Below are 8,957 nucleotides of genomic sequence, written 5' to 3'. Positions count from 1 at the left end.
GCAGTACGTAAATGGGCGTGGTGTGTTATCAGGGCTCCTCCCACCCTACTGCACAGACTTGCTCCAATTGTAAGATGGAAACGCCCCTAAAACGCCGCATCAAGAACGTAGAGTGGGAACAGCGACAGTGCACGCCCACTGGTACAAACCAGTCCTCCTTCACAGCTTCACTGATGTTCTATTAAAACTGGTGACTGTGTTAACTGATGACCAGACTCCGTCACCAGTTAACATGATTACCAGCTGATGTAGAACACCACTGGTGTGTGTGTGTCATAGAAGCGCTGTTTAAAACCTTTTTTAACCTTCACAAACTTTTAGTTTCTTTTTTTTTTTTTTTTTTTTTGCTTTAACTTCCTTTAGTTTTCATCGTCTCATGTTTGCAGGATAAAGTTCAACTAAAAATATTTCATTTCAAACACTTCATACTGGTTTTTTAGTGTTTGTTCTGGTTCACTGGATTAAATGTGTCAAGTTTCATGTGAAATGTAAACACATTAAACATGACACAATATTTCCATTTTGATGCTGATGTTTAAAAGGAATCAGATGTTTTTAATTTATGCACTCCTAAGTTTGATGTTAAAAATGCAGGGAAATAAGATACATTTTCCAATTTTGTAACTATTTAATCATATTTTACGAATATTTATATCATGTTTTAGTATATTTTCAATTAAAAATGTGCAAACTGGATTATTATCAGTCAATGCACTACAAACTGTAAAAATACATGCAAAAAAAGACCAAATATTTATGTGCTCAGTGTGTAAAAGGCAGGTGTTTTTTTTATTTTCATGCAAATTTTTAAATATTTGCTTCTGTTTTTACTATCTTTACAAATATCCAGTCTACATCTTTGCACTGAATCTGCAGATTTATTGCATGAAAAGTGTTTTAAGCAAATCTTGCACAAAACAATGTATTTTATTTTATTTGCAAATTGTTGATATTTTCAAACACATTTTTAACTGTTGGATCGTCATTTACAAGAATTTTCACCAATATTTTAGGATTTTTTCTATTGATCTGTTAATTCCACTGCATTAATCTGTTTTAAATCATATTTATTCATTCATTCATTCATTCATTCATTCATTGATGCTGATGTTTGCAGACGGATTTAAAGTCTGATGAAGTTAAAGGAGCAGCTGAGTTCAAACTGTCACTGAGAGAAAAGAGTGAATGAATCTTCACACACACACACACACACACACGTGTTTACATAACAGCACTGACCAATCTGTGCACGCTCCAGTGTGCAGACACACACACACACAGCTATTATACACACTTATACACTCTGACAGGAATAACCAACAGCTCCATTATTCATGCACAAACTCACTCTCTGTGTGTATGCGCGTGCACGTGTGTGTGTGTGTGTGTGTGTGTGTGCAGGTTTTGTTCCCAACTCACTCTAAATATAGAATCTGCACCATTTTTAGATGTGAGGGAAAAGTGCTGCTTCACAGCAGCTTTTCTGTGAATGAGTGAACCACACACACACACACACACACACACACACACACACACACACACACAGAGGGAGGATTATTTATAGAAATATAAAACCTTGGATTACATAATGTGTGTGTCTGTGTAGTTGTTGCTGCTCAGACTTCTGAGGATAAAACGCTAAACTTTTAGAATCACACGCATCATATTTTTCTCTCTGTGAACAGGAAACATTCATTCATTTATTCATTTAGTTTGGAAGCACTTTTTATGATGGAACATATACAACAAATACACAACATTAAACCACTACAAATATCACTCCAGCGACAATAAATATACAAAACTATTTTTCAAAAACACACAGATACACACATTTTTTAAAAAAAATAAACAAAAAAATACACAAAACTATATATATATATATATATATATATATATATATATATATATATATATATATATATATATATATATATATATAAAACAAAGTCATAAAACTATAAAACACACATGGCAAATACATAAAACTTTTTAAAAAAATGCAAAAATGTTTACAAAGAACTGAATGAAAAATATACAATCTTTTTTTTAAAAGAAATAAATGTACAAAATAATTTAAAACACACCAAAATATAAATACACGAAATGTTTTTTTTAAACCCACAAATGAAATAAAGAATAAATACACAAGAATATTTTTTTAAAAACACAATGCAAAATAATTACAAAAGCATACAAGACAATAAATACACAAAACTACTTAAAAACAAACAAAAGAATATTAAAACAAACTGAAGATACAAAAGATACAATAAACGTAGCAAAGAAACAAAATCAGACAAAAACCTTCTTTATTGATGTTAATGTTGATCATGTGACCCTCACATCACATGTGTTTTTGTTCTTTGCTGTGATAAAAGTTCACATTTCAGATTATTTGATATAATGTTATTTATAGAAAGTATTTGATCTTTTATAAATGTTTTGCTTTGAGCACAGAATAGAAAATGTTTCAAATATCAACATTAAACAGTAAATAAGAGCTTATTTTTTTTCCAGGATCTGAATGTTTAACAGTTTTTGTTTCCAGTTAGTGGTAAAAAAACACGCTTTAGATGCAGAACTGATCCATTATAACCAGTGTGTTCTATTATTGTGATGATGATGATGATGATGATGATGATGATGATGATGATGATATGAATGATGGATATCACATCTATTTTTAACTGAGCTGAAGATAGAACGACATTACATAATAATAGTAACGCTTCAGAGACGCCGACAAAAATGTGAGCAAACGTGAGGAAACACACATACACACACACATACAAACACACCACACACACACACATACACACCACAGACATATATACACACACACCAAACACACACATACATACAAACACACCACACACACATACACACACAGACATATATACAACACACACAAACACAACACATACATAGCAAACACACACAGCACACAGACATATACACACAAACACACACATACATACAAACACACACACACACATACAACTCACACACATACCACATACACATACACACACAAGACACAGACACAAACACAACAGGCCACACACACAAACACACATATTTGGCCCTTGGCTAAATTTTATACGGCCCTCAAAGTAAATGTACAAAATGACAGAAACATACACAAAACAAGATCAAGATTAAATTAAAAAAAAAATAAAAAGAATTACAAACATTGCAAGGAAAATACAGTAAAAGACAAGAGAAAAACAGAAAATATTCCAAAACACAAATAAACAAACGACAACAGAAATACACAAAATTACTCAGAAAAAATATACAAAATTACAAAACCATGACAACAAAAGTATACAAAAAACAAGAAAAACATCAAATATAACTCTGCAACCAACAGTACTACAAACAAGCAAAACAAAAACTGAAATACACAGAAATTACTCCAAAAAACACAAAATGTCAACATAAATACACAATATGACTCCAAAAAACCTATATTTTACAGAAAAAATACCACAAATACTTCACAACGAGCAAAATACTGGCATGAATGTTGATCATGTGACCCTCCGATAAAACAAATACATTTTTGTGGCCCCGCCAAGATAAAAGTTATTTTACCTCTGGTTTAGAGTTTAAAGATTACGATAATAAATTTATACCAGATTTACTTATTTTATTATTTGGGGATTTAAATCCTAGATTAGATACTAAATTGAACTGGTCTAGGTTTTAAACTCAGATTAACTGATCATAGTCTTAGTTAAAACTTGAGCGGAGATGATTAAACTAGTGTGTATGGAGTCAGCACCATGGACAGCTCCACACATGAGGAGGAATGTGATACCACACACACAACACACACACAGTGTGTGTAACCCACTACACAACAGTGTGTGTTCAGGGTACAACAACAGAAACACACAATGACCACAAAAAAAGGCAGTCGACTTATTTGTCACAACAATGATGTCATTGAAACGTTCATTGCACTGACGTCAGAAAAAACTGTTTTTGTTGACGTTTTGCATATTTTTGTTATTTTTGTGTATTTTTTTTTGTCGTTTTGTGTATTGTTTTATATTCAGTGTCTTATTGGTCATTTTTGTGTATTGTGTATAATTTGTGTATGTTCTGTCATTCTGTGTGTTTTGTTTTTGCATTGTGTTGTTGTGTTAGTCATTTTTGTGGGTTGTTGTTGTTTGTGTATTTTTTGTTGTTGTTTGTGTAATCTTCCATTTGTATTCTTGAGTGTTTTATAGTCGTTTTGTGTATTGGTTTGCATTTGTGTATGTTATATCTTATATGTATTTTGCTCTGGTTTTGTGTATCTTTCTGTAATTTTGTGTGTTTTTGGAACATTATTTATTGTATTAACTTTGGGGGCCACTCAAACCCAGACTGGGGGCCGCTTGTGGCCCCCGAGCCTCCTGTTGCCCATACACAGTGAGGATGAGTGTGATGAGATGAGATCAATCCTCTGATTGGCTGCTCGTCCTTTCCCGCGCTCCGTCGGTGCACACCGTGTACAGTGTTTCCTGGATGCGCGCGCACGTGAGCCGCAGCGCGTTTGAGTTAAAAATAGAATCAGCGGAGGGCCGTGCACGAGCCGCCCGTTACTATACGGCTCTCAGCACCCTGTGCAGCACTGCTGCACCCATGGGTGCTCCACCTCTGTCTCACACACACACACACACACACACACACGCACACACACGCGCAGACACACAGACACACGCGCACACACACACGCACAGACACACACACGCGCGCACACACACACACACACGCACAAGACACACACAGCGCTCACACACACACACGCACAGACACACCACGACACCACACACACCGCACACACACACACACACACCACCAACACCACACACACACACACACCCACACACAACTCACAGACACACACGCACACACACACCACACCACACACACCACAGCACAAACAACACCCACAACACAACGCTCACTACACCACACACACACACACACACACGCACACACACACACGCACAGACACACACACACACACTTTCTGCACAATTAAACACGCACTTATTCACAACTGTGACGGATTCCCAGAGGTTGTGCGTGCGTGTGTGTGTGTGTGCTCGTGTCTTCAGCTTCAAACAAAAGCGGGAAGATCTCCACCTGACGTGACGTCACTGACTGACGCATGAGGCCGCACGCGCTCTCATTATTTCATCTGAAATATTAGTTCAACATGTGTGAAATAATAAACATTCTTATTTAATCACACGTGCGCGTCACTCTTTTTGGCGTGCGTGCACGTGCTAAAATGAAATGTGTAAATGATAGTGTTTCAATCATCATCATCATCATCAGCGCGTGCGTGTTGTTGTGATTCTCCTCAGCATCAATAATATTGGTCCGCGTGCACGAGCGCATGTGCAAAGGGATGAGGAAGGATGGAGGGGGTGGCGGGCACGCGCACCGGCTCTCAAAAAGCCACGCACGCTCGAAATTCCTCCAAGGAACCTCTGCGCGCGTTTTTTTTTTTTTTTTCATTTTTTTTTTCATCACGCGCCGTGTTTTCTAAAAATAGAATCGGGGTTGGATCGCGATCCAGAAATAGATCGAGGGCATCACTGCTATAAAAGGCTCTCATTCACTCATCACTAGTTACAGTGGACACGGACACGCACGCAGTGGCTACACGCGTTTCACAACGCGTTCATCACACGCGCTCCATGGACAACAAAAAGCGGTTCTGTCTCGTGCACTCTGGGCTCCGCTCGCGCACGGTGAGTTTTTGGCGCATTTTTTTCCTCCATCATGTTGTGCATCGTTGAGTTTCTGCTGTTTTTGCAGCGCGTGTCTCGTGCACAGAGCGGACTGTGATGATGATGATGATGATGATGATGATGATGGAGCTGTCCGCAGTGCTGAAGCTGCTCCCTCAGTCTCTGTGGGATTTATTTATTTATTTATTTTTCCTTTACAAATCTTCCTTTAAATCCTCTTTTTCCTCGTTTTTTGTCTTCATTTCTTTTCGTGCACGCGCTAAGATCCAGCAGCTCGTGACACGTGATGCGCTCATTTGCGTTTGCACATTTTTTTCTGAGTCGTGACTGAAAAAAAAAAAAAAAAAAAAAAGAAGTGAGCGAGGCGCGTGCGCGCTGCGTCAGTGCGCGGCGGCGTCTGGCTCCGGTTGAGCTCGAGACAGACGGAGGAAGAATCGTGACCGACCCGCGAGACGCGTTCACGGACCCACGGACCGACCAATGAAACAGAGCGAGGGGCGCGGCCGCGTGTTTTATACCCTTTACACACACACACACACACACACACACACACACACACACACACACGCACACACACACACACACATCCTTAGAAAAGAATCGATCTGATTATTTTATCGCCATTACTGCATGCTGTTCACACGTTCCTGCTCAGTGTTTTCAAAGTGAAGGCCCGCGGCCCAAATCTGGCCCAACAGAGCATCCGATCCGGCCCCGGCTTGAATATTACGGAGAAATGAATCCTAATAAAGTAAAACACAGTGTATATTAGTGTGAGTGAATGATCTGCTGCTGTTCATGTTGTTTTTATGTAGAATTTGATTCCATAGAAAAACATTTGTATCAGAAATCTAAGAGATAGACATTTAAAAACTAGATTGTGTCTTGCATGTTTGTTGTTGCTTCCGCTTCGTATCGTACGTATCTTTCCTTCATGTTATTGTGTCGTGTCTTCTCATATTGTGTCACGTTATTGTCTCATATCTTATCTGTAGTGTCAGCTCTGCAGGGTTGCCAGATACAGCCAATATCATTCTCTCTGAATTCTATCAATATAGATATAGATTTATAGCTATCTCTATACATCTATGCAATATCTACGAACTGTGGTGAATATAATCACCAAATTGTGTTTGTGCATCTATTGTGGGAAACAACCAACCTGGCAACCCTAGTTGATAATTGAAGAAGAAGAAGAAGAAGAAGAAGAAGAAGAAGAAGAAGAAGAAGAAGCAGAAGAAGAAGAAGAAGAAGAAGAAGAAGAAGTCCGTCACAGATCTTTTTGCGGTCTGGGCTTGCCGTGATGATGATGAGGGGAAGCCCTTACCCCAAAAAGCATCTGTGGAGGACCAAAACGTCCTCCGTGAACATCAGAGAAGAGCAACAGTGAAGAGTCTTCCTCTGTGGTCACTGAATGTGACAAGTGACCATTTTCACTGCAACACCGTGCAGAATCAGTAAAACTTTAATTTTCCCTGTGGAAATGATGAAAATCCTCAAACATTCAACTGTTTCTCCTCAAACGTAAAGAACTTTTAGAAACGTTTACGTGTTTGTTTGTTTACGTGTTTGTTTGTTTACGTGTTTTGTTTACGTGTTTGTTTACGTGCTTGTAAACGGTCCTAGAAACCTTTATGTCCCTCCAGGGCTTCTGTACAAACTCAGAAATAGAAAAAAATGTAATAAATTGCAATGATTTGGATTTGTTAACAGAACCGTGGAGTGTTTTTCTCTAATTATTGACGTACTTCTCAGGTGTTCTCATTTTCTTTCTCTCCAACATTGTTTAATTGTGTTTGTGTTGTTCAATCCCAGGTTTGTTCAGCAGAAGAAGAAGAAGAAGAAGAAGAAGAAGAAGAAGAAGAAGAAAAGAGCAAACGAGAGTGAAATCAGCTTTAAAAGAGAAGTAAACAACATGTTTATCTGTAACTTTTTAATCTGAAACATTTTTTGTTTTTTTTCTTACTGACTAATAAAATGTGAAATATATATTTTTTTAATGAAATATATCATTTACGTGCTGAGGTTTTTGTTGATTAGAATGAAAACTTTAAACATTTTGTTTATGTTGATTTATAAAAAATAAATGGAGAAACCTTAAGATGGTGTTCTGTGGTCTGTAGACACTGGATTATCTGGTGACTATCATATTACATCATGTAGTATGTTCCATCAGTCTGCCCCAGGGCAGCTGTGTCTACAATTGTAGCTTACCACCACTAAGTGTGGAGTGAAAGAATAATGCCTTAATTATGTAAAGTGCTTTGAGTGTCTATGATAAAGTGCTATATAAAATCCAATGCAATATATTATATTATGAACATTATGATATTTTCACTCACGTGTTTCTCCAGTGAATATCAGCCCTAATATATTATGTATGTAATGTGTTATTATACAGTTTAAATCACAGTTTAAAGCGTGCTTTCATTCACGTTTGTGCTGCTCTCTGAGCCACTGCTGCAGCTTCTATTTTTAGATCCTCTTATGTAACACACACACACGCACACACACACGCACACACACACACACACACATTGTGGACTCTGCTGTCTGCTCCACTTGGCCCTGTGCTACTCATTCTCTCTGTGTGTGTGTGTGTGTGTGTGTGTGTTGATGTATATTTACATATTTATAGGTGATTCTACAGAATATGTGGAGAAATGATACATAATAATGTACTTCTGTGTTATTCATCAAAGCCAAACGTTGTATCTTCAAAGTCAAAGTCCAAACAGAACCGAGCATGTGACCAGGTTCGTCCAATCAAATGATGAGGATGACAAATAAGATTAACATTTATAAGATAGATAAACAAACATTATGCGCCACAGCTGGGAAATCTGGTTTGTTACAGCAGCAGCGACGAGAACACGGAGAATATTAGGGGTCACAGTGCGTGAGTGTCTATCAAAGGTTAATCCAAAGCATTGTTGTTAATATTATTACTATCATATTAAGATAGAATTCACACATTGGGAATAAATATATGAAACATTAAATAATAATGAATATTTACAGTAATTATTTGTATTTATATATCCTGTAAAATATATAATATTAATATAATTATACTTATCGTCATCACATTTTATCAGAATATTTTATTTTGACTAGATCTGAACGATATAAACTAGATCTTATCTATTTAGTCAAAACAAGAGCTAAACTATTTGAACTAGATCTGAACAATTCAAA

The sequence above is a fragment of the Gouania willdenowi genome, chromosome 3, assembly GCF_900634775.1.
Source record: "Gouania willdenowi chromosome 3, fGouWil2.1, whole genome shotgun sequence".
NCBI classification, from domain to species: domain Eukaryota; kingdom Metazoa; phylum Chordata; class Actinopteri; order Blenniiformes; family Gobiesocidae; genus Gouania; species Gouania willdenowi.
The sequence above is the reverse complement of the archived record's forward strand: the minus strand, read 5'-3'. Positions refer to the sequence as shown.